Below are 18,103 nucleotides of genomic sequence, written 5' to 3'. Positions count from 1 at the left end.
TGTGAGAAAGTGTAGCTCCTCAGATTTCAGCTTTAGTCTTTCCTTTTAACTAGTTAGAAAGAAATAGGACTAAGCAGTCAACCTGTCACCAAACATTTATTAAGTTTTTACTGAGACAGCACCTTACTGATTGTTTCCCACAAAGCACCTAATACTTTTCTGGGAAATACATTAGAGACTCAAGAAAATCTTTGAGTTCAACTACATTTTAAATAAAACCATACATATATAAAGGGCTATAGAATCTGTGAGTGCGTGATAGTGGATACGTGGCAGTACTTCTGAGGGGAAAAAAAGTAAATAAAGGTCATGGTTTTGCCATGGGGATTGGGAGATAGCTAAAAATGGAAGATAAGAAGTCATGAAAAGTGACCTGATATTCTAAAAATAGATAGGTGGGGAGTCCCAGAAAAGCTGATCCATTTCCAAAGTCCTCTGACTTTGGGGGTTAGTGCTAAATCACAACTCATAAACCCTAACCAATGCATTAACATTGGATAGTCAACCAGGTGACCAGTCAACTACTCAACCAGAAAACATTAATTCAAAGTAAATAAAATTACATTCCTGAAGTGGAAGACTGACAAAGCCACTCCTCTATGGAAAAGTCTCAGTTGTTTCCCATTATCTCTAGGATAAATTACAAATCCCTTAGTTTGGCATTTAAATCACTTGAAGAAGTGATTCTCTAGACTATTTTTCCAAACTGATTATTCAAGACTTCCTGCCAACCACTCTATGTCCCAGCCATGATATCCAACTTGATATTTTCCATATGTAACATTTAATTTTCTGCCTCTATGTATTTTCAAAGGCATACTCTATGTCTGGAATATTCTACCTCCATCTCAGAACCCCTAGCTTCTTTTAAGATCAGCTAACACACACTTAACATAACTCCTTTGACAGATCTCACTATATTCTCCCAGTGCTAGTTCTCTTCTCCCCTAATTACTTTGCATATATTACATTTTTGCATACATATTTAGATAAGATATGCTGTGTGCATATATGATAGATATTAATGCATTTATTTAGACATGTTATGTGTGTACAAATAAATATATGTATATAATAAATGTATACATACATGCATCTAATATATGAGGGGCAGCTAGGTGGCACAGCAATTAGAGTACTCAGCCTGGAGTCAGGAAGACAAATCTTCCTGAGTTCAAATCTGGCTTCAAACACTGACAAGCCGTGCAACCCTGGGAAGGTCATTTAACCCAGTTTGCTTCAGTTTCTTCATCTGTAAAATGAGCTGGAGAAAGAAATAGTAAGCCACTCCGATGTCTTTTCCAAGAAGAAGACTCCAAATGGAGTCACCTAGCGTTAGATATGACTAACTTTGATGAAGCGACAATACTCAATATATGTTACATATGTATAATACAATGAGTCTAACACTTTTTGCTGCCACCTCATACTCAGCCTTTTCAAGTGATAAGACTATACCTTAGTTTAAGTCATGAGGAAGAAACGGATTTCAGGAAGAGATGGTGGATGGAAATAGTGGAAGAGGAAAAGTTAAAAGGCTTAAGATAAAAGGAAGTTGGATGTCTCTGTAATAAGAATTCCAGAGGGATCAGTGAAAGAGATGGGTAGAATTAGGATGAAACTTTGAGGTGGCAGGACTGAGAGGGATTGCACAGGGGAATTTAATGGAAGAGGGTGAATAATGATGATCTTTTCCTGCTGGGTATAGTGTATCCCTTAAGGAAAAACTCTAGGGGCCAGGCATCTCCCATTTGCCCCAAAGCAATCACTTTCCTCTGTATCAGCACAAACATCTCCCACTTCCGGCTGCTAGTCTAAACTCCTAAAGGGAATGAGGAGAACCTTCATTGAAAAGAAGAGTAATTCTCCCTTTAATTTCCATATCCTGCTACACCTACCCTCTGAGGGTAGAAGAGTGACACCCTCCCTCAATGACAAACTTTGACATACATAGTCATGCCCTTCACATTCCAGGGTTTCTGAATATCTATAGATCATCACCCTCTACCATTCAATTCCTCTGTCCAATCCCTCTCAGTCCTGCCCCCTCAAAGTTTCATCCAAATTCTACCCATCTCTATTACTGATCCCTCTGGAATTCCTATTCCAGAGACATCAAACTTCCTTTTATCTTAATTGTTTTTCCTCTTCCACTCCTTCCATCTGTCACCTCTTCCTGAAATCTGTTTCCTTCTCAAGACACTCATATCCTCCCTGATTACCCTTTCCAGCACTGGATATACCTTCATTCATTCTTTCAGCTTACTGTTCAAGGTAAGAAAGCTGGAATACTCCTTACTTCTCATTTTCCTCTCTCAATGTCTCCTTAGTCCTCTGTCATTCAATAACCTCTCCTCCTTTGGGGTTCATGATATTCATATTGTTGTGAAGAAAAATTAGTCTTGGAGACTCTATCCTAAATTTATAAGTATTTATTGATTTTTTTTGCCAGAGATTGTAAGAAAGATAAGAATCCCTGGGAGGGCTCAGAGAATGGCTATGACCAGGGAACTAGGGGTGTGATGAAAGTCAAGAGACCCACCAAGCTTCCCAAGCTGGCTTTTTAAGCTTTCCACTAAGGCTCTCCCCTAGATCCTTCCAGATCCTTCTATTGGATCATAGCCCTCATACATCATCATATTTCCTAGCTTCCTGGCCTCAGTGGTGCCTCTGTGCTGGCAGATTGGTGACTCTGACTCCTCTGTCCATCCACTAGGGCGCATCTTCTAGGATTGGACTGGGTTGGAGGTACTCCAGATATTTAAATCACGTAATATTTACCACCCAATCACAATGCTAGGGTTTATAGAGACCACCCCTTGCCAGGTCACCCCTTTTCCTTCCTCAATGAGCTTGATACCTGACTTAATTTTTTTTTTTCTTTTCTAACAAGTTCTTGCCCTCATAGAAGAAGACTTCTCTCCATCTTGAATTCTTGGTGAACCAATTCAATTCTATACTCTCCTCACTTTGATTCCTAGACCCTTTATCATATTGTTTATCATGCCCAGGTAGGATTCTTCAGCATTGGATTAGTCACACCATTTACTGCTTTCACTCCTACATATGTGCTGCTAATTATAGGTGGAGAAAATCATGCATTTGACAGAGTCCACTACAAATTTGTTACGTAATCTCAACTGAACACTCACTGTCATTTCCCCTGAATTTTCTCTTTCTTCGGCATCTCCTGTAACTGAAGTTCCTTCTTTTACTCTTTTCTCTTTCACCTCTGGATGTAGCCTATGGAACTGATGATCACTCCATCCTCCTTGATACTCTCCACTCTATGTTTTGTGGTCTTCACTCTCTTCTGGTTTTCCTTCTACCTATTTTATTGCTTCTTCTTCATTTCCTTTGCCGGATACTTCTCCAGAGATCATGCCCTAGTCTAAACATAAATGTCCCTCAGAATTCTGTCTGAGGCCATCTTCTCTTTTCCCTCTATACTACTTTACTTAATCCCATCAGCTTTCCATATATTTAATTACCATCTCTATCCTGACAATTCTCATATATACCTATTCCACTCCAATCTCTCTGCTGATTTACAGTCTAGCATCTTCAGCTGCCTTTCAGACATCTTGACCTGCATGTTCAATAGACATCTAAAACGCTATCAAAAATAGGACTATTTCCCCTTTAATCCTTCTTTCTCCCCAACCTTAACTTTACCATTAGAGAGCAACACCTGCCTTCCAGGTCTCAGGCTCCCAATTTAGGTGTTCATCCTGGATTCCTCACTATCTCTCACCCCACCTATCCAATCTACTGCCAAAGTCCATTGATTTTACTTTTCTACCATCTCTAGAATATGTCTCCTTTTCTCTTTTCATCTCTAGTGTACACATCAGTACCTCAGAACTTATTCATTATAATAATCTGCTAGTGAACTTCATGTCACCCACTTACTCACTAAATTCCATTTGCTTCCTATTCCCCCCAGGAGCAATTGCAAAGTGCTTTGGCATGCAGATCCCCTGATAACCTCCCTCCCTTCATCTTTACAATCTTCTTTCACCTTATTCTCCAACACATATTCTTCCATCCAGTGGCACTGTTCTCCTGACTGTTCCAAGAGAAAGACATTCTGTTTCTTAGCTCTGGTTATTCTTCCTGTCTTCTGCCTGGAACAACCTCTCTCTTCCATTCCCATTCTTAATCTCTGGGGCTCCTATTTTTTAAAGCATTTAATTTATTTTCCCAGATTATATGTCAATACATTTTTAAATCCTTTCATTCAGTTTTCAAATCAATACTGTGTATTGATTCCAAGGCAGAAGAGTGGTAAGAACTAGGTAATGGGGGTTATGTGACCTGCCCAGGGTCGTATAGTGAGGAAATATTTGAGGCTAGATCTGAACCCAGGACCTCCTAGCTCTAGGCATGGCTCTCAATCAACTGAACCATCTCAGTATCCCTAATAACATTTTAAATGATCATTTTCTCACATTTTTCAATCCATGTTCTCTTTTTCCCTCCTCTCCCCAAGTGATTAGGCAATATGATATAGCTTGTATGTGTGTTATGATACCATTCATATTTCCATACTTGTCATGTTTTGAAATGACACATGTTGTTCCTCTAGCTTTTTAAAATCTCATATTCTACAGGAACTCTTCTTCTACTTCTATTACTTCCAATTCCTCACATCTGATCATGCTTTCCTATTTATCCTGAATATAGCTTCCATTGTATACATTTCTTTGGATGATGTCTCCCCAGTTAGATTGTAAGTTCCTTAAAGATAGGGAAATCTTTTAACATTTTTTTTTTTTGGAATCTCCACTGCTAAGGCACAGTGCCTAAAATATAGCAGCCATTTAGTCAATATTGATTGATTGATACAAAGAACACATGTGTGATATTATAAATATGCATTTAAATCAGTGATTCCCAAAGTGGGCACCACCGCCCCCTGGTGAGTGCTACAGTGATCCAGGAAGGAGGTGATGGCCACAGGTGCATTTATCTTTCCTATTAATTGCTATTAAAATTAAAAAAAATTAATTTCCAGGGAGCTAAGTAAAATTTTTTTTCTGGAAAGGGAGCAGTAGGCCAAAAAAGTTTGGGAACCACTGATTTAAATACATGTATGTGTATACATATAGGTATGCACATATATACATTCACTTCCCTAAATATATGTTCTATTTCATCTTCCTTCAAATTAGTTAAGATAATAACTCTTTGAGGGCAGAAACTATTTCATTTTTGTCATTTTGGGACCAGTGCCTGGAACTTACTAGGTAATTAATAAATTCTTGATGCTTGATTGATTGGCTGAGATATGTGCATGGAAAGATCTTGTGTATAAAGAATATTAATTCCACTTTCAGCTTCTTGCCCAAGATTACCCATCACTGAGACAAATACTGTTGGTGATTCCATCTCTACGTTTTAAGCTTTGCTAGATAATCAGAGAGGAATGGCAGCAAGAGTAGTCATGCCTCCCAATGTGAACTATTTGGACTGCAAAGACACAATCATCTCCCTTCTACTATCATTATTTGGCACCATATGGATGCATGTACAGAAGTGCTTGGTTTTATTGCAATTTTTTTTCTGTTGGTTAGATACTGCCTGTGACTATATGAATCAGTGTCATAGAGTTACTAAAACCAAAATAACATTAAAAAAATCTTACACAGAAAAGCAACATAGTGGAGTGGACAGAGTGCTAACCTCAGAGTCAGGAAAACTTCAGTACAGATCCTACCTCTGATGGATACTAGCTATGTGACAGTGGGTTGCTCCTTTCACATCTTAGTGCTTCAGATTAAGACGAGATTTTTAACCCTTGTTTTAACTGTGTGTGTGTGTGTGTGTGTGTGTGTGTGTGTGTGTGTTGATGAGTCACTTTGAAAAATCAAGGGAATCCTATAGACCCCCTTCTCAGGATAATGTTTTTAAATGACAGGAAGAAATGCTAAGTTTCAGTTAGAGATTAGTGAAAATAAATTTCACTATCCAAAGTAATCTAAAAATCTATCTATTGGGGGGCAGCTGGGTAGCTCAGTGGAGTGAGAGTCAGGCCTAGAGACAGGAGGTCCTGGGTTCAAACCCGGCCTCAGCCACTTCCCAGCTGTGTGACCCTGGGCAAGTCACTTGACCCCCATTGCCCACCCTTACCAATCTTCCACCTAGGAGCCAATACACAGAAGTACAAGGGTTTAAAAAAAAATCTATCTATTGATGGTTGTCTTAGGGATTCACAAACTCAGAGGAGGAAGGAAGGAAGACAATATACTGTATATTATATATGCCCAAACTTCATATATATATATATATATATTATATATATAATGATATTTATAAGCACACTATGCAATTAAAAAACCTATGATATAGCAGATAGAGATCTAGCTTCAGAACCAGGAAGACCTGGATTCAAGTCCTTTTCTGACATATTCTGCCTCTATGACTATTGTATCATTTAACAAATAATTTTTAGTGCTTGGGGTAGCTCTTTAGGAATATAAATTGCATAGAAGATGCCAACCTGCTTTGATGAAGGCAATTCCTCACCAGAAATTTCGGATGTAATCAGGTCTAGTCTCTATCCCAACAAAAAATAAATATATATCATATATCTACTATTATATAATTATCACATGTGTATGCAGTTGTAAAGTGACTTGATAAAGAGAAATAAATAATTGTGTCATGATAATTTGTGGTTATCTGTGAATGAAATAATTTATGTCTATTAAGAACATACCATGTCATGAAGGATGTTGACAAATTTCGTTCTTATCCATAGGATATTGACCATGATGTGGAGGGGCCTAAATAATCTGTCATATAAAGAAAAATGGAAGGGAAGAGAAAACTTACCCTGAAGAAGGAAAAAACAAATTAGAGGAGAAATGAACATTGCCTTCAACTTTGAAGGAATATAAAGTATAAAACAGTGGTAGACTTGTTGTTATTCTAGAGAGAAGTCTAAAGGGTAGAAGCCACAAGGAGATAAATTTTGGTTCAATATAAGGAAGCCATTTCTAATAACCAGAGGTGTCCAACAATAGAACAGGCTGAGTTATGAAACACTGAACTCCAAGTCAGTGAAAGAATTCAAGCTGTGTCTGAGTGATAGCTAGCCATGACTGCCACAGAAGGCATTCCTCCATGGGGTGAGATGTCAGATTAGTTGAAGTTCCCTTCAGCTTTAACTATGATTCCCAAGTTCTAAATAATTGAAACTGCAATTAAGCATCAGAATATCTCCACACCAAATAAGTCAGCTGAGAAGTTGATTATTTTTGGCTAGGAAAAGCTGAACATAATGTTGATGGGACAAATGCCTTTTGAGCAATGAATCATCTAAGTAAAGACTGTAGAAAAGTTTCCTGAAACCGTGTGTATCCTACAGCAAGAATTTATTATGATACACAGGATTGATTATTATAAACCTCCTGCTGTGATCTTAGTCAATGTGAAGTGTAAATTATTTACAAAGTATGTTCTTTCCCTGAGCAGTATAAAGCAACCACATTTTCCCTTTCTGATAATAAAAAGAAAAGATTTTCAGATCAAACCCTGGAACTTTGGTTGGACTTGTTTTACAGTCTTTTACTCAGTCACCAGGTCTAGCAATACAGAGCAAATAGAAAATTGATTGATAAATAACTAGAAAATTCAAGGGGGACAGTTAAAAAAGCATAATAGTTTGGGTGAATAAGGCTTTATAGCAATTATATTCATCCTGTTCTTTAAAAAAATTTTAATATGTGGAATGAGATGTTGGTGGGTCCAAATTATTTAGCTTTCTTATTGTTTTATTGAAAAATAATAGATTTCTCCTTTGCGCATAACTAGGTAGCTCAGTGGATTGAGAGCCAGGCCTAGAGACAGGAGTTCCTATGTTCAAATCTGGCCTCAGACACTTTCCAGCTGTGTGACCCTTGGCAAGTCATTTAAACTACCATTTCCTAGTCATACATACATAGTATTGATTCTAAGGGGAAAGAAGGAAGGAAAGAAAGAAAGAAAGAAAGAAAGAAAGAAAGAAAGAAAGAAAGAAAAAGAAAGAAAGAAAGAAGGAAAGAAGGAATAACAATGCTGACTATAAATAAAACTACTTAAACCTTCTTAGTAGCTATTTATATTTAATTTAATTTCAACATGCAAAATGTCACAATGAGTTTTCAGACACACTTTTAAAGTTCCCATCAAGATGCTGTATTTGTCCCTTTATTCTAATTCACATTCTTCCTTTTATTATTGAAGTTAATATGGATTCAGTTCTCTGGTTAGTTTGCCTTGTTTGATTTCTTTATCCTTATGCCATAAAACTTTGCCAGATTTGAAGTAATCCTTGTGTTTGAAAGTCTTAAATTCCTGATCATAATCCTTTATATTCAGTATTGGAATTCATTTTAACCAGTTTTCTTTTGAGGAAGATTACATTTTCTTTCAGTATTTCTGTGGTTTTGGAGGCAATATTCCATTCTATTCTCTTTTATTATATTCAACTATTACATCATGACAACATAAAACATCATTCCATGCCATATTATATTGCATTGCATTATATTACATACACATATATAGCTTCATAAAACTCTTTGAACAAGTAATTTATTTTTTGTGGTTATTTTTACTTTTTATTTTTCTCTTGACAATTGTAGGTATATTCCCAACTATAGAATACCTGGGTCAAAGAATATTAAAGGACGGAGTATACCTAATAAAAAACTGCCAAGAGTGGGCAGCTAGATGATTCAGTGTATTAAGATTCAGGCTAGAAATCTGAGTTTAAATCTGGCCTCAGACACTTCTTAGCTGTGTGACCCTGGGCAAGTTATTTAACCTCTATTTCCTAGCCCTCATCATTCTTCTCCCTTGCAACCAATACACAGTAGTGATTCTAAGACAGAAAGTAAGGATTTAAAAATAAAAGATAGAATGTATTTGTATTAAGTGTTTTGTCTAATAAACAAAATGGATTCAAAATAAAATAAAAAAGAATAGGAGAAGCTGTGTGTGTACCATTCCCTTTCCAAGTTAAATTCCACAGAGTGTAGCTACAATGAAGGATGAAAATAGCACTTGAGATAGCCAGAAATTCACAGGAGAGAAAATTGAAGGAATATCTGATATTGAAGTTTTGTTTGTCTTGTTTTTTTTGCCTAAAGTATCTCTACATATATGCTCAATGTTTGATAGCATTAAAGAGAAACTAGGATTCCTACAAATAGACTTGATTTAGCCTCATTTATGTCACTCAGACATTGTGGGATGAAATCTTTACTAGTATTATCACTCTAGATGGGTACACGCTATTTAAAAAAAAAAAAATTGTGACCTAAAAGGGTAGGTAATATAGTATCATTGTAAATTAAGATGTGTTTACTCATATGTAGTAACAAAGAGAAAACATGAATTAAATTATTTAGCTTAAAGTTAATGATAAATATTAATAATTCTTGTTACTTCAGTAGAATAGAGATTATCTGGTAAAAAAAATGGCGAGGAGTTTGAGAAAAGGATCACAAGTCTTGCACAAAGGTATAGTAGTAATAGATATAGTAGTAATAGAATTCTTCAATCAGTCCAACACTTGCTAGAGCTCTCCAAAAAAAAAAGAATCAGCATTTTCAATGATCCTTTAAACTTGTGTTTTTAATAATTTTTTTATTCAGACAATGGAGGAAATAAGATAACTTTTAATCTGGATCAGATTTTTCTTAATAAGATACACCTCTTTTACTCAGATGAAAATAATGTGAACTCAAGGAAGATGTAACCATACCCTAAGCGAGTTTGTGATAGAGAAGAAGAAATTGAGCATGGTCTGTCATGGACCCTAGATTAGGGAGAAACATTTCATATATTTCAGTCAAAGATGAGTAGAATTCCATGGATTAAAAGTCATCTTCAGGGTAATAGGAAAAGCTCAAAAATGAAATTTTGAAGATTAAAAAGAAAAGAAATAATTCCATGAGGAGAATAAACAGAATTTATCAGAAGAAACCAATATGGAAGCACAGAGAACTTACCAGTCAACTTAGATTAAAAAATAAATTCATTTCCAGAAGATGGAAATAAGCCTAAGTAGCACAATGTTTATAAAAATGTAGCACTTTCCTATAAAAACAGTATTACAAGTGTTATAAAAACTGAATCTCATGAGGAAACTTGGTAAAACATTTTTGTTTGTTTACTTCTTTGTCATTTAAAATCAGAATTCTGGGGGCAGCTGGGTAGCTCAGTGGATTGAGAGCCAGGCCTAGAGACTGGAGGTCCTAAGTTCAAATCTGGCCTCATACACTTCCCAGCTGTGTGACCTTGGGCAATTCACTTGACCCCCATTGCCTATAAAAAATAAATCATAATTCTTAGGATTCTTATGCTTATTATATTATATGTAAAAAAGTTTAAGAATTCCTATTCTAACACAATTTTTTTAAACCCTTACCTTCTGTCTTAGAATCATTACTGTGTATTGATTCCAAGGCAGAAGAGTGGTAAGGGCTAGGCTGTGGTGGTTAAGTGACTTGCCCAGGGTCACACAGCTAGGAAGTGTTTGAAGCCAGATTTGACCATAGGACCTCTGGTCTCTAGGTCTACCTCTCAATGCACTGAGCCACCCAGCTGTTCCCTCTAACATAATTTGTAAAGAAAGTACCATATAAATTGGTAAAGGGAGCTCCTAGAATTCTCTATAACAATTAAAACGCAGGTTCATAGTACCTATCTATAACCTATTACTATTAACAATTCTTTCTTTTGTAGTTTAAATGTTTTAGTTCTGAAATCATGTGATATTTGTGTCAACACCTATATGTAAACTAAGTAACAGCAAAAAGGAGTCTTTTATTTTAACTTCTGTATGAAAAACATTAAATTCCTTTCTTTCTTCATTTGATGCCTTTTCACACATATGTAGACACAACCAGAAATGTTTTCACACTTAGAATGAAATGAATGTTTTAAAAATTATTTTTATATAAACACATTTAGATGCTGCAGACTTTACATGAGCAATCAGAGGAGACTGATTTCGTGCAATGCAATAGCAGTACAAATAAAGGAAACAAGATTAATCAAGAAAAGAAGGCATGCTTTTCTTGATTAGGTAGGGACAAATGGAAATCTGTCAAATTCTTTGTAAATTAAATTCAAAATACAAGAAATATTTATTAAGCATCTATTCTATGCAAGTCTATGCTATAGAAATGGATATGAAGTCCCTATTCTCAAATAACTTGTTACATCATATTTACATATTTCTAATTTTATATAATACATCATGAGTATAATTTTGATTATCATTTCTATAGTACTTGAAGTTTATAATTTTCTCAACACTTTTATGTATGCAATCAATATATCACTCTTATCACTATAGTAATAATGAAGGAAATGCTTTGGATTGAGATAAAATGATTTGGCGTAAGACCTGAACATTTGCACCCCAAATTCAGTGTTCTCTACATTCTTCTGTACTTTCCTCTTGTGCAGTGATGGTGAACCTTTTAGAGACCAAGTGCTCAAACTGCAGCCCTCATGCTGCGTGTGGGGCCCCCACTTTATCCACAAAAGGGAGGGAGGGAGGACTCCCATTGGGCTTCTGGGCAGAGGGGTGGGTGAAGTATAAAATGTCCTCATGAATGCTGGAAAGGGGGAGGGGAAAAGTCCCCTCTGGCACGTGTGCCATAGGTTTGCCAACATGACTCTAGTATATATGTGTCATGTGTGAGAAGGCAATGAACCATAACCAAATATGATATCATGTAGAATGTGACTAGGGAAAGGGAGAATTTCAATCAAGTTGGGATGGAGAGGTTAAATTCAGTATGGGGAGGTCGAGGAAGGGACAGGGAGAGAGATTAGTAACCATATTAGAAACAAAGTAGAATTTTAATTGAACTTTGATAGATTTTTCAACAGATGAGGAAAGTGTTCAAGGCATGCACACATACTTGGAAGCAAAAGAGTTCAGACTGAGATATGAAATGGAGGAACAGTTAGTTGCTCAATTTTTATGGAATAAAGATGTAAAGATAGGATTAACTCTCTCCTTGCCTACTTTTAAATTTGATCAATAAAAGCAAATACACCCCTACTTAACCCTAAAGTAGGGAAATTCCACAAACTACTTACTAAAGAGGTATTTATGTCCAGAAGCAACTGACTGCCCCCTGAGCAGTCCTAAGCAAACTTATTGACTGCAATTGGTCCCCTAAAATGGAGGAAGGAACAGGAAATGATGCAAAGAAGAGTCTTTAAAAGTGGCCACAATGTCCTGTTATGAAGTAGTCGAGCTCTTTCAAGGCTCTGGGTGCTGGAGGAGGACTTTCTTCAGTGTGGACCTGCTTTTGGATTTTCTCCTTTGGACTACAATGTGGGTGAGTGCAAAGCTGACTCCTTTCCTGGCTTCTGGAGAGATTATTTTCCAGAGGAGGTCACAGCATGGTTATTCATCACCAGGTCCTCAGGCTAAATGGCCCTCTGACTGAAGGCCCTCCCTCTGGTGTAGGGATAATTAGCCCGGCCTGAGTTGAGACGGACACTGGAGAAACATTTACGGTGATTAGCTAGACTGCTTATTCTACCCTCTTCCACATTTCTCTATTTATTCTTTCCTTCTATTTTTGTAACTAAAGCTGCTTTAAAAAGTCATTTTTAACTTGAGTTATACTATTGATGACCACATTTTCTTATATTTTTGTCAAACCATATTAATTTTATCCCCTACAAAGACTAAATGGCATTGAGTTACATGAAATAAGGCCAGAATGAAGGTGTGTGTGTGTGTGGGGGGGAATGGTTGATTTAAGTCATGGATATGGAGGAACAGAGGTCATATTCATCATAAGATTGAAGCCTGGAAGAGAGTTATATAAAATAAGGCTGGAGAGTAGATAAGGATTAGATTACTAACATCTTGCTCTGTATGCACTTATGTGCTCTGTTATTCAGCAAATTTGATGCATTCAATTACTCATCTTTGATTACTTAAAAATTGACTAGTGCTTAATATGCTTCAAGCACTGCATTAGTCCTAAGGATAAAAAGAGAAAAAAATGAGAGAGAACTTGTCCTCAAGGAGCTCAAACTCTAATGAGGATAAAGAATATATAAAAGGAAATTTATTTATGAGGCAAAGCAAACCATTGAAATTTTAAGGATTCAGGAGTCCAAAGTCCAGAAGTACAGCCCCAATATATTTAACAATTAAATCTTGAATCTCTAATTTCCATCTAGACATTTGCTTGTGATTTTCTCATAAGCCTTTCAAACTCAACATGTTTGAAGCAGAATATGGGATCTTTCTCCTCATTCCTTCCCCTCCATTTTGATATCTTTCGAATATAAACACTAAAGTCAAAATCCCCAATCACATAGTCATCAAGCCATGTGATTAATCTTATGTTTTTCTTCTGCATTTATACTCCCACAGTTCTTTCTCTGAATGTGAATAGCATCTTTCTAATAATTTCCTCAGAATTGTCCTGGGTCATTGCATTGCTGCTAGTAGAAAAGTCTGTTATATTTGATTGTGCCACAGAATATCAGTCTCTGTATATAAGGTTCTCCTGGTTCTGCTCATTTTGCTCTGCATCAATTTCTGGAGGTTGTTCCAGTTCACATGGAATTCCTCCAGTTCATTATTCTTTTCAGCACAATACCATCCCATCACCATCAGATACCACAATTTGTTCAGCCATTCCCCAATCTATGGACACTCCCTCATTTTCCAATATTTTGCCACCACAAAGAGCGCGGCTATAAATATTTTTCCTTAATATCTCTTTGGGGTACAACCCCAACAAGGGTATGGCTGGATCAAAGGGCAGGCAGTCTTTTAAAGACTTTTAAGCATAGTTCCAAATTGCCTTCCAGAATGGTTGGATCAATTCATAGCTCCACCAGCAATGCACTAGTGTCCTAATTTTGCCAAAACCCTCTAACATTTATTATTTGAATTTTCTTCTTTACAATTCTTGTCCATACTTTCTGTAAATCTTCTATGGAATATCTACTCAGTATATGTAAGTTGGCCATCACCAAATTCTTTTAACATTCCATGAATGTAGCAGCACATAGCTTGTCATGTTCCATTTTGCTCTTGCTACATTAATATCCTATCTCATTTTCTAGTCAATTTTTATCTTTAGTGTTCTGAAGATAATGTTTTACTGCTTATAGGCAAGTCATAATTGACAACATGGAACAATTCCATACATTGACCATGGACCTTTTTTTCATTGTTTTTTTTTTTTTGAGTAAAATCTACAATTTTAATTCTCCATGGTCAAAGTGCTCCAGGATTCTCAACCACATAAATTTGTCAGCAGAATATTGCTATTAAAAATATGGAGTTTTCAGGCAACAAATCTCTCTAGTAAGTATTAAAATATATTCTTAAATCATTGATTCCCATGTGTTCCCTTTGCTTTCCTTTAATAAACAAAAATAATGGGCAATTAAATGTACTCTGTTCCTATTTATATTCTATAAATTATCCATTCTTGGACAATTTCTTTAGTTTATGAATGACAAGGAAGAACTCTCCCCTAAACCAGAGGCTCTATTGACCAGAGTATTAGTCAAAAGATTAGGATGTATTTTTGAAACATTCATTATGTTTCCATCATTGTTCCACATGGAATATAGTTTTCTATTTCAAAGATTTCTAATTTTCTTGTTACAGATCCTTGTTCAATGATTTGGGAGAAAGTCCAAGATTTATTTTATCCAAAGAAATACCAATAACAAAACAAAACAAAACAAAAAAAAAGCAAAAAATACCTCTTAGGTCTTTTGGCCAATGTGATAAAGAGCCTGTAAATGTCAATGGGCTAAGGCTACCTCAGACTTTAAACTCTCAGTCCATTACTGGGTTCAGATATATACCTAAAGCCTTTCTAACTTCTATGGACCACTTAGACCTTATGATCTGCTGTTCTAGCTTTTGAGAAACAAAGTAATCTCCAAATCACAGTGAGACATTTAATGAGAATTTTAGAGGAGAACTTTGAGTAGTACATGATATGATTCCTGATCTAGATGACATTGCATCTAATTAGGGAAATTATACTTGCATAGACAGTTATCAATTATAAAATATTGAGAAGGAAGAAGCAATAAAGATTTTCGAGCCTACCCTCTTCTTCGTAAAGTTGAGGAAACTATAACTTTAGTAGATAAAACATTTGTCTAAGGCCACAGAACCAGTCATTGTCAAATTCTGCTTTAGAACCACACTCCTGATTGACATTCATTAGCTCCTTTTATGTAAAGGGAAAAAAAATAAGACTATATCATTAATTTTTGAGTATTTTTGTATTTTTTGAGTATTCCACCAGTCTAGAAATATGAGAGAATACTTTCTCTATTGACTATTAAAAATCATGTAACTGAGCATAAGTATTTTTATAAAACTCATGAAATAGCACAAGATAAAATATTTTCACACATACAGACACACTTTTCTTATATCCCAGTTCCAAGCAATTTGAACCTTTTTTTTTTTAAATTTAAGTATGTAAATGAATGATAGAAATACTTGGTCAGTGTTGCTGAGGGAAAAATATCTCAGATGCTATATTTGGAATATCCTCTAATCTCAATGACTATTACATTGCCCACCTAATAAAATCTAAACTCTTTAGCCAATCATTCAAAGCTAATGAGCTCAAATATTTTCCACTACAATGAAGTTTTCTCTGATTCTTCCCTTCTCTATTATGGAAAATCACATCACTTTTCCTGAAAATCTATTATTAAATTTTTTTCTTTGTATCATTATGAATATTTCTTTACTCTCTTTTTGTTATTAGCTTCTTGAAAGCAAGATCTAAGTTATATCTCTCTTTCTTTCCTGTATCAGAGCATATTACTTAACATGTAGATGATGATGGTTGTGAATTTTAAAAATTCCTTCATACACATAGTAATTTACTTGTTTCTTTCTTATCTCTGTATTTTTTCAAAATGCTCCAAGGATCTATAAGAGGAATTGAACTCTTAATATGTATTATTTTACATCATAGTCATCTATGTAGGTCACAAAAAACTTATTAGACTCTTAAGTCCTTCAAGGCAGGGATTATTTATCAATTTATCAACCATAGTGCCTTGCAGTCTCTGCTCATGGTAGTTGCTTAATATTTGTTTATTGAATTGAATATAACACTCTACTCACATCTGCCTTTAATGTTCTCTTCTCATACTTCTTTATGGTATGCTAGTCACTTTGAGTTCTCAAAAGTTATAGATGAGACTAATCAACAAAAAGTTCTCTAATAAATGAATAACATTTTTTGTATACAATAGCTACCCTGAAGACTTATCAAGGCAAACTTTATAGGCATCTTCATAATCTATTTTAATGGAAAGAGTACCCACACTGAAAAATAAATCACATTCCTTTTGAAGAATTCTTTGGGACAGGGAGGACAGAATGAGTTATTTTTTCCCATTTTTTAAAAAATCTATTCAACATATCTGTACAGTAGTGACAGGCACCAGTTAACAGATTTGCAGACTGTGTATGGCAAGCGCCAATGTTTTCCATACAACTTCCCACATATTTCTTCATCTGGCCGAATCACTAAATGGCTTGCCAGCAGATTGTGTTTTTTCCAACATTGTGCAATAATACTCTTTAATTTTTTAGTTTCATAGAGGTATTTCAATATTAGATTCTTTCTCTCTATGAGAACAAAGAACAGAATTCTTTCCTATCTTGGGTTCAGCATTCACAGAAATGAGATGGAGTGGGGAAAGTATTCCACCTAAAATCAGAAAAGGAAAAAAACAACAACAACAACAAAAAAACAAAAGGACTATGTTACAGTGATGAGAGTGCTGGAGATCTGAATTCAAGTCCCAGGCATATCACTAGCTATGAGATTGGTGTTAAGTCCTATAATTCCTATGACCCTCAGTTCCTTCACCTTTTAATATGACTTTGGGCTTTGATAATCTCTAAAATCAGTTTAGGTTCTAAATCTTTTTTTTTCCACTACAAGCTCTGTGCTACCTGGATGTGTGATCATGGACAAGTTACTTTCAACCTCTGAGCCTTAGTTTCTGTTTCTGTGAAATTGAAATAATAATATTTTTACTTCCTAAATCAAAAGATTCTTCTTTGAGGAAAATGTAAAATCCCAAGAATCTGAAATTTTTTTTATTTTTTTTATTTTTTTAGGGAAGGTACATCTCTCCTCTATGTAGCAGTCTTGAACAATAGAACAGATGTTTTCAGAAGCCTTTCTTTAGCCAAAAAGGGAAAAAAAAAGAACACTGCCCAGCACCTACACAAAGAAGTCCTTCAAAGTTATGTTTTGTTCTCTTAATCATGGTCATTTTCTTTTAACTCCATCCTACCTTGAAATTAAACTAAAATAGGTTTTGTTAGAAGAAGAAAAAGAAAGCAAACACGCTTTCTCTAATCTCTCTGGAAAGACCATCTTTTAGTAACTCATGTTCACCTAGTATTGTGCAGTTTATAAAGTGCTTTCTTTCAAACTTCTCCATATGCATGGACTATATTATTCCTACTTTGTAGATGAGGAAACTGAGGTTTATCTATAAAAATTAAGGGACTTAACCAAAGGTCAAACATAGAAAATGGCAGAAGCTGGAGTTGAGTCCAGGTCATATAACTCCAAGTTCAGTGTGCGTGCTCTGGGATATCGCAGTAAAAAATAAGTATATCTTCTATAGACGTGATTGTAGTTAAGATAGATTATGAAGGATAAGGAATGAAGGTGCTAGAATTTATTGAAAACTATGCTACTTTCAATCAAAAAATCAATCAACAACTATTTTAGTGGTAAGATGCTTCATAAACAAAAGTAAAAGCTATCTTTTTCTCAGGAAACATACATTGTAATATATACATATAAAATATAATCCAAATGCACAGGAATCAGAAGAATGTCTTGAGTAAAGAGACTAGCACCACCACTATCTGTTATCTTAGTTAAGTAATAATCTTTCTAAGCCTTAGTTTTATGATCCATAAAATGAAGGTGATAGGCTAGAATCAAGATGATCTATGAAATGTTTTCCCGCACTAAATCTGTGATTCATGATCTTATTCATCTCCCTCATATAAGTACACATGCAATCTTCTCTGTTCGGG

Source organism: Gracilinanus agilis, chromosome 6 (assembly GCF_016433145.1).
Source record: "Gracilinanus agilis isolate LMUSP501 chromosome 6, AgileGrace, whole genome shotgun sequence".
In the NCBI taxonomy this organism is placed as follows: Eukaryota; Metazoa; Chordata; class Mammalia; order Didelphimorphia; family Didelphidae; genus Gracilinanus; species Gracilinanus agilis.
The sequence above is the reverse complement of the archived record's forward strand: the minus strand, read 5'-3'. Positions refer to the sequence as shown.